Source organism: Anabrus simplex, chromosome 2 (assembly GCF_040414725.1).
Source record: "Anabrus simplex isolate iqAnaSimp1 chromosome 2, ASM4041472v1, whole genome shotgun sequence".
Lineage (NCBI taxonomy): Eukaryota > Metazoa > Arthropoda > Insecta > Orthoptera > Tettigoniidae > Anabrus > Anabrus simplex.
The window spans coordinates 187,381,855-187,394,741 of record NC_090266.1 but is presented as its reverse complement, the minus strand read 5'-3'; positions in this window follow the sequence as shown (position 1 = coordinate 187,394,741).

The window sequence follows — 12,887 nt, the reverse complement described above, 5'->3', positions numbered from 1 at the left end:
AACCAAACCAAACCTCATGGCACTACAGCCCTTGAAGGGCCTTGGGCTACCAAGCGATCGCTGCTCAGCCCGAAGGCCTGCAATTTACGAGGTGTCGTGTGGTCAGCACGACGAATCCTCTCGGCCGTTATTCTTGGCTTTCTAGACCGGGGCCGCTATCTCACCGTCAGACAGCTCCTCAATTCTAATCACGTAGTCTGAGTGGACCTCGAACCAGCCCTCAGATCCGGGTAAAAATCCCTGACCTGGCCGGGAATCGAACCCGGCGCCTCCGGGTAAGAGGCAGGTACGCTACCCCTACGCCACGGGGCCGGTACATAAATGCACATGTAACTTAAATATTTCAGATAACATAACACTTCGATTTAGGATAGAATTAGTGGTACCATAACTTACTTACCTACTACTAACTAAACATTGTAATAACAACGCAATGACACAGATATTTACACAATATTTTCTATTTATTGAAGTCTCTATTTTTAGAATTAATTATTTGGTATTTATCTGCAGTGTAACTCCCTTTCAAATTTACCTCTATACTACATCTTGTGATGAAATATCCGTTCTCACACAATCAATACTGATCTGCATTTAGGACAGTCGCCCAGGTGGCAGATTCCCTATCTGTTGTTTCCCTAGCCTTTTCTTGTTCTAATGTTCTTATTGCTAACGGTCTTAACAGACGACAGGTTGTCGGCATTTTGTCTCGCAGGAGTTCCTTTTCATGCAGGAAGCAAAACGACACAGAGTAGTGAACCCCGAATGATAGAAAATTGCCTGTTCTAGGTTTCGAGCATGTAAGTTAGATCCTCTTGTCACAGGGTGTGTTGATGGCCCTTCGTCACTTGGTAACATGACTTTATTGTGTCGAGATAAACTATCTACGGTAAATCGAAGACATATGTAAACTTACTGTATTTATTGAAGAACATTAGCAAGCATTATTTCGGAGAAACAAAGAGGCAATGACTGAAAATATAGGGGCAATGGCCTTAATGATGAACAGCTGGACGATTTCAGGTTGTGCGTTTAAAATCTGCCTGAAGGGCTGTCACTTAATGAAACCACTTACAACACTAACGGTACGTCAAAACACAACAACAACAACAACAACAACTACTACAACAACAACGACGACGACAATAACAATAACAACACGGAAGCACTAATATTCCGTTCGGTAAACAACTGCGGGTTAAGCTACAATTTCTGGAATGCCTAAATATCACGAGACATTCTCCTAAATTAAGGCTGTCTACTAGCTGACGATCACGTAGGACGAGCGATATGAACCCTGAATCGAACCAAGTAACTTTCAGTCACCACGGGGAACCGACCATTGACACCGTTCAACGTGAAATAAAAATAAGCTTTGATGGTTGATGGCACAAATGATCTTTCAGTGAGGTTATATTAAGTTGAGTCAATGTGGTCGATGACCATAGTGACAAAATATGCACTGAAATAAAATTAAATAAACGTGACTGATGACCAGCGTGTCCTTCCAAAACAAGAGCACGGTAGGATAATCTTACCAAAGTGATGTCAGTTAGATTCTAAATACCAAAAAATCCCCACACAATATGCAAAGTAAATAAATGAGTTAAAAGTTAACCAACAACAACAACTACTACTACTACACTTTCCAGGTTAAGTTTCAAGTGAGCACTTGAACCGAACATAGCACACGCACACTGTTCTGAACTTAACTGTTGAGCAAATATTCAAACAAACACGTGATGGATGGAAAACAAATAACTGCCCGGATTACCTAGTGTATATGACAACTGAATTTGCGGCCATTTCATAAATATTACTTGTCGCCCACGTTTATTACCTCGAAGCAAATATTTTTGGAATTTGAACCGAATCGAAGATCAGGAAGAGAAATCCTGTGCCACGACATGGTAAATACGAATATACCTTGTAGTCATCATGAATGCTTGCGATAAACTTACGTCAGAATTATACCTACATGGATACCCTAGTTATAACACGAACGCAATACGACACTAAAATAAACATGAAAAAATAATGAGATGTACAAAGAAGAAAAATAATAATAATTCGATTAGCTATTTACGACAAGTCAGAATGCAACGATATCGCTTGGACAATGACTACGGCTACCTCATCCATGAAATCCCGTATGGCACCGGTCCCATGTGCTTTACTGGCAAATTCAACATTCTCACAGGGTGAACTAACCAGCTGCATCACTTTCCCTGTCCTATCTACGGTCCAGCTATCTCATGGATTCATCCTCATGTAGGCCATTAGTAATTACCCATCAAGAAACGCTCCAATAATCCTACACTCATTTTAAATACAACTGATAATTGAGGTTTTGAGACAAGCTCCCCTCGTAGGCTAAATTTGCACTATCACCTTAGGTGATTGAATAATTTTTGGAGCGTCCTCAGAGCTACTATTGGTCAACGTGTTTCTCCATCAAAATATCCCCAACAATGATGACCACTGGAACGCTTGCTGTTGGAACATGGACTCCTATGGCGCAATACTTCTTTAATTATAAACTAGCAATTACCCGTGGCTTCGCTCGCGTGAATTTCGTAATTTGATCAAAGTAATCCTTCTTCGGCATTGTACTAAGAAATTATCTGAAAATTCCTAAAGTATAAAAACTCATCCAAGAATTGAGTTTCATTTACCCCAGAAATTCTTTGTAAACCATGTTTGTGGTATTACATTTTGGGTCTAAGACGACCATGCGACATAAAAAATTACATGTGAGAAACAGTCTTAAGTCGAAAAAATAAATACATGTTTCTTTGCTTTTAAAGGAGATTCAAAATACATATTCCCACATCTATAACATGTTCAGTTTTTGAGATATTCATAAGTAGCCCCATAAAAATAATTCAACCCTTTGATCAGTCCTTCCCCCAAACCCACCCCCATTTAAGTGTATTTTCCGAAAGCACAAATGCATGTTTCTTTATTTTTAAAGGAGATTCCAAATACCAATTTTCACGCCTGTAACATCTGTATTTTTTAAGATAAGTATCATCATAAAAAAAACAATTCAACTATTTTTCACTTCTTTTCACACCCCGTAAAGTGCCTTCTCCGAAAACAAAAAGGTACATGTTCCTGTATTTTTAAAGGACTTTCCAAATACCAAGTTACTTGTCTCTAACATTTTAAGTTTTTGACATATGATGTAGATATACCTGTACTCATTTTAAAAATTCACCCTCTTTTCCAATTCCTTTCAGCCCCTTTAACTGGATTTCCGAAAACAATAAAATACGCGTTTCATTATTTTTAAAGGAGATTCCAAATACCAGCTTTCATGTCTGTACGTCTGTAACACCTTCAGTTTTTTAGATAAATGTATACTCATAAAAATAATTAAATTTCTTTTTCTTCTTCACTTATTTCCACCCATCTTCCACCTTAAGTAGACTTTCCAAAAACAAAAAAAATGCGTGTTCCTTTATTTTGAAAGGAAATTCAAAATACCAACTTTTACGTCTGTAACAGCTTCAGTTATTGAGATAAAGTATCCTCATAAACATATTTCAACTTCTTATTTACTTATTTTCAACCCCACAACCCTTATGTCGATTTTCCTTAAAAAAAATGCGTGTTTCTTTATTTTTAAAGGAGATTCCAAATACTAATTTTTACGACTCTAACATCTTCATTTCTTGGGATATAACTATCCTGATAAACGTAACTCAACTCCCTTTTCACCCCCATTTCCTATCCGCTAAGCTGATTCCCCCTCCTCAAAAGTGTGTGTTTCTTTATTTTTAAAGGAGATTACAAATACCAATTTTCACGTCTTTATCTTCTTTAGTTTTTGAGATATAAGTATCCTCATACAAAGAATTCAAATCCTATTTCACCCCAGTCCGTTAAGTTGATTCTCCCCCACCCCTCCAAAAATGCATGTTGCTCTATTTTTAAAAGAGATTCCAAATACCAATTTTCACGTGTGTAACATCTTTATTTTTTGAGATATAAGTATCCTCATACAAATAATTATTCTACTATTTTTCCTATGAATTCACCCCCACCCCCACTTAAGTCGAATTTAGAAAGGCAAAAGATTACGTGTTTCTTTACTTTGAAAGAAAATTCCAATTACAAATTTCCATGTCAACAACATCTTCAGTTTTTGAGATATAAGTATCCTCATGCAGGATATGCAGAATGGATCCTCGGTCCACAAATGGTCACGGCTGGTGCGTGGTCCGACAGTCAACCGAGCAGGGGAGGGATGGCCACGGCTCTACCGCTGCTTTACGCCTCTATATTCGGGAGGCGGATAGAGGCTGGTCCCTATCTTCGGCTGTCCTGAGAACGGTTTTCCGTGGTTTTCCATTCTCGTGCACAAAGGCGAATGCCGCGACAGTTCCTAGTAAATGCCACAGCCCTCAACCCTCTCACCTACACCGTACATCCCCTTCTCCAATAGAAATCGCCTGACCTGAGAGACAGCGTCACCGTCTACGTTGCCCGCCTTCCCCTTCAGGGGAAGAATGAAAACATTTAGCAGTAGTATTAATATTATGACACATCTTATCTGAATATGGTATTTTGACATCTTGACTTTTTAGGATCAGTTAATAGGAGATCTAATTTAAGACGATTGGAAGACATTTTGTACAGTTTGTTAAGATAGATCGGTCTGTCTCGGTTTAATAACACGTTAATAAGGATAGATCATATTTTTACTTACAATTGTAGTGTAATACGATTCAATGCGTCCATTAATCTAACATATTTCATATGTTAAGTGCATCAGACTTAGAAAACTGAGGTTGTTGTTTTCATGGTTTTACAGAAAGTCTACTACTACTACTAAAATGTTTTCATTCCTCCCCTGAAGGGGGGTGGCGGGCTACTTTGACGGTGACGCCGTCTCTCGCGCCGGGAGACTTGTTACGGTGAAGGCTTTTTTTTCCTAGTGGCTTTACATCTCACCGATACAGATATGTCTTATGGTGACGATGGGATAGGAATGGCTTAGGAGTTGGAAGGAAGTGGCCGTGGCCTTAATTAAGGTACAGCCCCAACATTTGCCTGTTGTAAAATGGGAAACCACGTAAAACCATATATTTTTTGCTAGGGGCTTTACGTCGCACCGACACAGATAGGTCTTATGGCGACGATGGGATAGGAAAGGCCTAGGAGTTGGAAGGAAGCGGCCGTGGCCTTAATTAAGGTACAGCCCCAGCATTTGCCTGGTGTGAAAATGGGAAACCACGGAAAACTATTTTCAGGGCTGCCGATAGTGGGATTCGAACCTACTATCTCCCGGATGCAAGCTCACAGCTGCGCGCCCCTAACCGCACGGCAACCTCGCCCGGTTTACGGTGAAGGAGATGCTAGGGGAGCGTGAGGGGATTGGCGGCCGTTGCCTATACTAGGAACTGTCCCGGTATTTGTCTTAGTGCAGGAGAATGGAAAACCACTGAAAACCATTCTCAGGACAGCCGACGTTTGGGGCCAGCCGTAAGTTCCAACCCCGTTACAGAAACGACGACGAAGAAGATGTGTTTCATTCCCCGCCCAAAGGGCGGGGTGGGCCCCTAAATAGTAACGCTGTCTCCCGGTCCGAAGATGTGGTGAGAACTGTGCAGTGCGTGCAAATGAGGATGCTGGGTAGAGCGATGTGAGGAATTGAGGGAGGGAGGAGGAATGATGGGGCCTCTTGGACACGGAGATGGGAATGATAGGAGATGTGCGCTAGGAGTGGAGTTTAGATGAGAGTACCAGGGTGGAGATGGAGGGTTAGGAGGTGCAGGGTTGCAGTAATATTGCAGAGGGAAGTGATTAGGAATCGGATGATGTCGAGCGTCGGAGGTGGTTGGGGAAGAAACTAGTGTGGGGAAGGGGTGGACAGACGGGTTGACGAGGTTGAAAGCGAGGAGGGGCTGGCCGGGTGCGACGATAGGTAATGTTAGGGGCATGTCGAATAGGTTCTGGTGGGGAATGAGAGGGCTCCACTTTATGTCGGTGGCGATAGACACTGGCTCAGCTGCTAATAAGGCGTTGTATATCTTCGGCGGTTGGGAGATGGATGCGAACCGTATACGTTGGGACGGATGCGTTCTTGATCCTAAAGGCGTGACGGACTGAGACGCTGTCCGCTTGGAGCTCGTTGAGGATTGTCCGCTCGGGGAAAGCAGGATCCACGCCGCGGATCACACAGCTGTATATGGCGTGGTACGTGGTGGTGGCTGCGTTGTCGATGGTGGTGCGGCGGCTGCTGCTGCGTCATCGGGGTGTGAAGATGGTGGTGGCGAAGGTGGTGCTGCAGCTGTAGAGTTAGATGTATTGGCAGGAAAGTACAGGGATAGAGGTTGTACAGGTGTGGCGGAGAGAGGGAGGGAGGAAGTCATGATTAGTGAAGGATGGCGTGTTGCAACAGGAACATGGGAAAAGGTATGGGTAGAAGTCGTGGTGGTGGTGGTGGTGGTGGTGGTGGTGGTAGTGGTGGTGGTTGTGATGATGGGGGTAGGGTAGAAATGGGACGAAGACAGTTGTTGTGGTGTACACTGGGGTGGTGCGGCTGCTGCGTCGTCAAAGTACTGAGGACTAAGTGCCACTCGGTGTACTTGGAGGTTAATGTAGACTCCGCTGCTGATGAGTCGCAGAACGTCGTCTTCTGTGGGGAGAAGAAGAAGGACTCGACGCGTGGGAACGAAGTATTTCGTGGTCGGAGAGAGCGGGATCAACGCCACGAATCACACAGCTAGACCTGATGGGAGGCTGACTTCCAACTTCGGTGTCGGCCGCTTGCTTGGTTGAAGTTGACGAGGTAGCAAATTTAGAGATGGAGAGCCACCTGGCCGAACAAAAAAATTAAGAGTAGGTGCTACGGAGAACTTAGCAGTCGTACTTTGAGAGGTCGATGAAGACCTTACAGAAAGGACCTCTAAATCAGGTACCCTCGCTCCGGTTGCGATATGTGAGGGAGTGCACCGTCATGTAGGAACGTCGTCCTAGCCTTCAACAACATGTTTGTGATAAAGTGCAGATAGTGTTGGTCTGTCAATTGAGAAGGAAGTCTCCGAGGATTTGTACTCAAACGTTCGATGAAAACCACTTTCAAACGTTTCTCTGAACAACATAGTACTTTTTCCACTCCAGATAAACGAGTTACGATAATTTAGTGTTCCAAACAGTATGAAGCAAATTTCCTCAATGTCCGGCTCCTTGGCTCAATGGTTAGCGTGATGGCCTTCTGTTAAAGGGGTGCTGGGTTCGATTCCAGACAGGGTCGGGAATTTTAACTCTAATTGCATAATTTCGCTGGCACGGGGCTGGGTGTATGTGTCGTCTTTATCATCATTTCATCCTCATCACGACGCGCAGTTCGCCCACATGCGTCAAATCAAAAGACCTGCATCTGAAAAGCCCAACTTTTCCTCGGACACTCCCGTCATTTCACATTTCGTCAGTGGTTACATTTATTATAAAACATCAGTATTTTTGCTGGGGGCTTTTCTCACAAACTATTGACAGACCTTTTACCAACGGCGAAAATCTGTTGATTGAAGGTGTTGCACTCGTACGTGATATGGATCCAAATGCTCCCAAACTATCCGGTGTACAACAGAGTGAGACACACCCACCTCACGTGCAATGTTCCTCGAACTCCTGGGATCATCGTGGACCATCGTGGATTAGCACACGCGTGTCAAAGTCACGAGCTGACTGGCGGATTTTTGTGCATGAGAAACAGCTGTTGTAAGCGCTAGCCCAGGACGTTTTCCGATAGCGCAAGCCCCGAGGGGTGTACATTACACGTACGCTACTCCGTACAATAGATGCATGTATTATTTCATATATGGACACACATAATTAAATGAGTTCAACACGGCATTTAGATAATATGTGCGATAAAGCATGCTTTATAATCACTGTGTAGCAGGAAAATAAATAATTATTTTAAAGGTTTTGAGCAATAAAGAATTAATAAAATGTATTTTGTTTAGTGACTTAACATGCTCAGCTCTACTATGAACAATCATGAAGCGAAATAATGCCTAGTACTATGCCGCTACTTTTCTGTAGCAAAACAACATGTTAAAAAATCATAACCAAAATAAAATAGGCTGATGGAACACCATATGATAGTTCGGCTATTAAGGCTTTCTTGTTCTCTCCTGTGGTGCCCTTGTAGTCACGAGAGTGATATACTTCATAGTGCCGCCTGAGATTAAACTTCTTACGTACAAGGCACTGTGCTTCCCCTTCATGAAAGGAATAACTATTCCTCGTTGTATTTGGAAGACGTTTTCCGTTATAATGTATGCTCCACTCGACATGTTTTAATCATTACATGTAGACCAGAACAGGTAACTGGGGCTTGTCGTCTGTACGCATGCACACGGCACAGCCCTGAGTCAGCAACGTGGGAAGAGTACAAGCCGACTGAGGGGAAGAGGCTTGCGCTCGCGTCCACCGGCACTGCGCTTACGGCGGGCAAGGTTTGATACCCGTGGAATAGGATAACGTCCTGCTCTCGCATTTTTCACCATTTGCTTCACTGTAAATTAATAAGTCACACATCTCACGGTTCTACCCTGTCTACAGACTCATTGCGTTCATGTCTGAACTGAAGTTGTCTAACGGCACTAGCGCACGCAGCTGAGGATAATGTGCTGGCGTCGTGCGCTAGAAGGGAGAACACGTGTCACAAGGACTGACCAAGGACATGGTCAAGCGGTGTTCGTATCCTGTTCGTACTTCACTACAGACTTTTCAAGACATCAGGATAAAATTACCGGGTTCGTCACCTACAACAGCAAAGATAGGACGCTAATTGTTTAAATATTATGTTTAATTTATTTATCTTGACTCTAGGATGTCTGAAACAAGTGATTGAAAATCAATAATTGGACTGTAGGATTCAGAAAGCAAGTGAAATTTGATATTATGTTTAATGATTTTAAACAGACTTTAGGCTTGCACCAAAAGTGATTAATTTTCTTTGAATTCTAAAAATGTTGGTCAATTGACAAAGTGATTGAATGAAGGTTTATAATCAAGATTTTTATTTTGAATTTGAATCTACGTGTGAAATCTTAGATGAACTGTAGGGTGTGCTGAAATTGTTGAAAGCTGGTATTCATTTAGAACATAATATAAACATCAAGTTGATCTCTTCAAAATGAAATTAAATGACTGAATTGTACACGCGGTTAGGATTGCAATAAATGAACAATTGAACAAATTTTGCACTTGTCGTAGAACAAACCCGACAGTTCAATTAGGTAGTTATGAAATGACTTCAGATTATATTGACTTTAGAAAGAAAATTATTTTGTTAGACCAGGCACCTTTCACTTAATATGCGTAGCACTGTTGAATATTGAGAATGATTGAGTACCTAATTAATAAGTCAGTTAATGTTTAAGTGTAATTACTCACTCAAAAATGTGAAATATACTTATATCACCTGAGTTCTATTTATAAGAGTAGTTGGAGTACGGTTCCGCAGCTTGATGACTGGAACTTCTGCAGCGAACAGCCAAGAGTCGAACTTAGCACCAGCAGTGAACCAAGTTCTATCCCACGAAGTTACCACGTCAGGAAGTGCCGGATGACTACCGCGATATGCGCCGGGTCGAAAAAAATGACACATCGTCGTAAAGTGTCACAGCTTGTGGTTCCGGGCGCAAGTGAAGAAAAGAATTGTGGAAGTGTCATGGGTCTTTAGGCAACTATAAGTGTTTTATTGCATAAATCATTGTAAATTAATAATGGGTAATCGCCCAGGAAAGGTGTTTTATTAGTATTATAAAGTTCCGCAAGATGAAAGAGTAAACCAATATGGGTCCATGAGGCTTCTCAATCGCCACGAGACAATGGAATTCTACACAGGAATGAGTACACAAATTTGATATATTTAGGGACGTTATCGCGATATGACGGGGATAAGTGTAAATTAATCATGGTTACTTAACGTAACGCATGGATCGCTTCCCGAATCCATGATTTATTTAAGATAGACGGACGAGCTAATTTACGATAACGTAATTATGGATTAGAATAATTAATTTATTATTTGTTTGTTGTATATAATGTCAATATGGGTTATATCTTTCAACTAATGCATGTTGTTTGTAAATAATTTGATTGAAGTTTATTTCAAGTGTCAGATTTTTCTTTTATGCTAACCCTGTTTATTTTTATTTCTCAATCACTGCTGTGATTATTTGTACCTTAGTTAGGCATATTTGTTACCAGACAGATATATGAATGTGCCAGGGTGTATAAATTATGTGTTTGCAAACGGAAGATCATGAGAAATAATAATAATAAGTATAATGCTTTGTGAGTTCGCAAGTTAAAGTATAATAATAATAATAATAATAATAATAATAATAATAATAATAATAATAATAATCCTTTGTGAGTGAGCAAGTTAAAGTGACGGAAATAATAAAAATGCTTTGTGAGTTCGCAAGTTAAAGTATAATAATAATGCTGTGAGAGTTCGTTTGTGAAAGTAATAATCAATGTTGAGATAACATGTGGCGTAAGAGATTTTAATTCGGGCAGTAAATTTGATTTTTACGTAAATTGTTGATTTAACGTTTTTGGACACTGTAATAACCATAAAAATTGTTTAGTAGCGATAGAGGCACGTGTCAAGAATGGTCACGATATGTTGAAAGCCCAGAGTGGTTTGAGCCCATTTTCGATGTTGGAAGTCGTGCGGGACAAAAATCCAGCATGAGGTGAAAATTGAGCCGTACTGTTTCTGATGTTGAAATATATAAATCTCGAGGCCTAAGACGATATAATATGCCGATTCCGGTGTTATGAGTGGCGGAATCCACGCACCGAGAATTAATTATTGAATTAAATGTTTGAAGACTTCTAGTAGAATAAATGGACTTGAAATGAAAAGGAAGGAATAATTTAGCAATCGCAGGCATTGGATGTATTTGCCTAGCCGCGATGTGCCATGGGATTTCAGATGTGCCTTGGGAGGACATGGTGTCCCCACAAAATTAACGGCAGTATGAAAATGAAGGCTGCGGTTCCGAATACCGTGGTGTCCCGACCGATTTACATCAGATCTTGGTGGTTTATAATGGGACTTAACATATGTGACTGGAAACTAAAATATAAAACTTTCACTTTAATAATAATAATAATCCAAGTGAATCTTGTCTTAAATCAATTGCTCAATGCCAAACTACACCGAAAATGTAAAAGCTTATGCATTAAACATAAATATCGCTAACTTTAGTGTAACATGTGAAATTAAGTTACCATAAAAATAATAATTTCAAGAGGAATAATAGTAAGAATTTATTGGATTATTTGAGAATAGTAATAATGGTGAAATAAATTTCAAATATGAAAATCCATGATGAATAAGTGATACGATAATGATAATCTCCACTGATGAAATAATAATAATAAGAAGAAGAAGAAGAAGAAGAAGAAAATTTGAAGGAGAAGAAGAAGAACTTGCAATATTATTTCTGAGAGTAATAATAATGGTGAAATAAAATTAAAATATTAAATCAATGATGAATAAGTGATACGATAATGATAATCTCCACTGATAATAATAATAATAATAATAATAATAATGATAATTTATTATAAAACTGATCATTAATTTGTACGGATTAATTACGAGGAAACACGACCCTTCGTTTGAAATGTCGGCAAAGGTTAGCATATAATCATCCCGAATAATAAATGATAATAATCAAATATAGGATGATAATGGAAATAAATGATAACAATAAAATAATGAATGGTAATCACAAAATATGATAATGATCAGATAAATAATGATAATGATAATTATTTAATAATCTGGGAAGATATGATAGGGACAGTCTTCATGTGTCGAATTGATCGGAACCAAATGTTGGTTTTCCACATGGGTGATAGTTGGCGGTATGTGCGAATTTACCCACGGACGGCACATGTCTTAATTGTGCGAGTACCGGGCGAGTAGGCCGTGCGCGTAGAGGCGTGCGGCTGTGAGCTTGCATCCGGGAGATAGTAGGTTCGAATCCCACTATCGGCAGCCCTGAAAATGGTTTCCGTGGTTTCCCATTTTCACACCAGGCAAATGCTGGGGCTGTACCTTAATTAAGGCCACGGCCGCTTCCTTCCAACTCCTAGGCCTTTCCTATCCCATCGTCGCCATAAGACCTATCTGTGTCGGTGCGACGTAAAGCCCCTAGCCAAAAAAAAAAAAAAAAAATTGTGCGAGCATCATAAGGAACCTTTCCGTACGTCTTGTCGTATTGATAAATGTAAATATTGAGGTAAGCTTTGAGTTGACGATCTACCTCTGGCATGTTTGTAAATCTGGTAATAGAGGCTAGAGTTTGTCCGTACAATTAGTTCCCGTTTTAGATAAGATAACATTTCCGGAATCCGGCCTACTAGAATGGAAATACCGGTAGTGACTCATATCCAACGGAACGTAGAGATGGCAGTAAATAGTTACTCTCATGCCTACGTCTCCGAAAGGAGATCTCCAGCGGTGAAACGTCCACTCATACGGACGTGGATTCGATCCCCAGTGAAAAATGGGGCGAATTCGCCAAATATTTCACACTACCAGAGTAGTGAGGTTAATCCAAATTTGTGTATTCTTTTTTAGGATGGATCCAACGACCGTAGCCGTGTTGAAACACCGGATCCCGTGAGATCTCCGAAGTTAAGCAACATTGGGCGTGGTCAGGAGTTGGATGGATTGACACGCGCTGTTTGTGGGGGTAAGGGAATGGAGGAGCGGAAAGGAACTGGCCACCCTACCGCACGTAAACTCCGGCTCAGGAACACCTCTGCGGAGGTTCGGACCTGACTTCGGACAGAATAACCCTTACCTTACCTTTTAGGATGGAAATTTCTAAGTG